The 1,699-nt window shown below is 35.7% G+C and overlaps 1 long non-coding RNA gene across 1 annotated transcript; it reads left to right on the top strand.

Moving 5' to 3' along the window:
- The first annotated feature begins 234 nt into the window (after positions 1 to 234).
- On the top strand, positions 235 to 1,016 carry LOC141614953 (uncharacterized). Its single transcript, XR_012529496.1, has 2 exons — positions 235 to 432; positions 616 to 1,016. It is a non-coding gene; the product is annotated as an uncharacterized LOC141614953 (long non-coding RNA).
- The last annotated feature ends 683 nt before the right edge of the window (positions 1,017 to 1,699 follow it).

Genomic DNA, 1,699 nt, shown 5'->3' with positions numbered 1-1,699 from the left:
CTCTCTCTCTCTATATATATATATATATATATATATATATATATATATATATATATATATATATATATATATATATATATATATATATATATAGGCGGGATCTCGTGAGTTTGGTTCTTGTGGTGAGTTGTGAGTTTGGAAAATCTCAGCCAGTGAATGAGAAAAAATAGATGGCTCAGATTGAATCAATAACCCAACAAACAAAACACGGACAGCGGTACAACACTCCTTCGCTGAAAAAAGAAGTCCACTAGAAAAAAAATCTCTTTTCAACATTCTCTCTCTCAATAAACCCAAACAAAAAAAACCTAATTTTTTTGATCGACAAATCCAATCGACTTTCCCTATCAATAACCGAGAACAAATATGTTTCAAAATTATCTTTCTCCTGCTACTACCGTTTTATTATTGTTTTTTTTAATTAGGTTTGAGGTTAGTTTGCCAGTTGAATGATTTATTCAGTTGGGTTTGATTTTCATTAGTTTGCTGATTTGAGGTTGAATTTATGGTGATGATGATGATGAGTATGAACAAATTTGGAAGATTACTATTTCCAGATGAGTATGAAAACCATTTTGTATTTGATATTGTGCTTTACCATTGTAAAATCTACAGGCTATAGCCAAGAAGTTGGCAGAACTAAGTGGAAAGGGAGTGACGACAATCATAGGGGGATGGGACTCGGTGGCAGCTGTGGAGGTGGTTGGTCTTGCGGATAAGATGAGCCACATCTCTACAGGTGGTGGTGCTAGCTTAGAGCTTCTGGAAGGCAAACCCCTGCTTGGTGTTCTTGCACTTGATGATGCTTGATTTTTCCTTCCTGCTTGCTATGCTAACCTGCTTGCGGTTTATTTGACTGTTAGAGAGGCCCGTAACCATTAGAACAGGTCTGAAATAAGCGAGAACTCCTGTTTGTTCGGCGAGATTTTGAAACAATGTGTCAATAATTTTTGTGTTTCTACTTCCCATGTTCTTAAACCGAGTATTCTGTTGGCTGAGCTGATTCCATTTGATTATTGTCGTAGCATTGTCTTGTCTTTTACGTCAAAAATACTATGATCATATATACTCCATTCCCTTTTTAGGGGGGTGTTAAACTCCAACAAAAAAAATATATCCTTGTATAAATTGAAGTGGCGTAATCTCTTAAAACAATCACTTGTCAATTATTTCCCAAACTCGCATCAAATTTCCTACTTGCCATTGAATGCATCGCTATACCATAACACGCCTACAATCCGTATTATCTACATACATTGCTACCCTTCTACTACGCCACCCTGAGGCGAAGGATAATGGCTTCGCCTTCAATAGATCTCGCATTATCAATGGTGAAGATAGGTGTTATTGGATATAGAGTCAAGTTGTAAGAAGCAGATGATTATTGCGGCTTTGTGACGACACTGTTGTTATTTTCATTACTATTGACACAACAGATGGGACCTGAGTCATGAATCTAACATTGGATTCTTGTAATTTAGAATCAGTTCTACTCTCTTACTACTAGCGACTTGGTGTCTTTTGTCATTTATTTGGCAGGATTAACATCACAATAACACCAGAATAACAACACAATAACATGCGGTAAAAAAAGGAGTAAAAAAAATCAAAGTGACATCGGAATAACATCATAATAACAGCAGAATAACAGTAGAATAACAGCACAATAACACGTGGTAAAAAAAAAAGAAAAAAACTC

Source organism: Silene latifolia, chromosome 11, assembly GCF_048544455.1.
Source record: "Silene latifolia isolate original U9 population chromosome 11, ASM4854445v1, whole genome shotgun sequence".
In the NCBI taxonomy this organism is placed as follows: Eukaryota; Viridiplantae; Streptophyta; class Magnoliopsida; order Caryophyllales; family Caryophyllaceae; genus Silene; species Silene latifolia.
The sequence above is the reverse complement of the archived record's forward strand: the minus strand, read 5'-3'. Positions and strand labels throughout refer to the sequence as shown.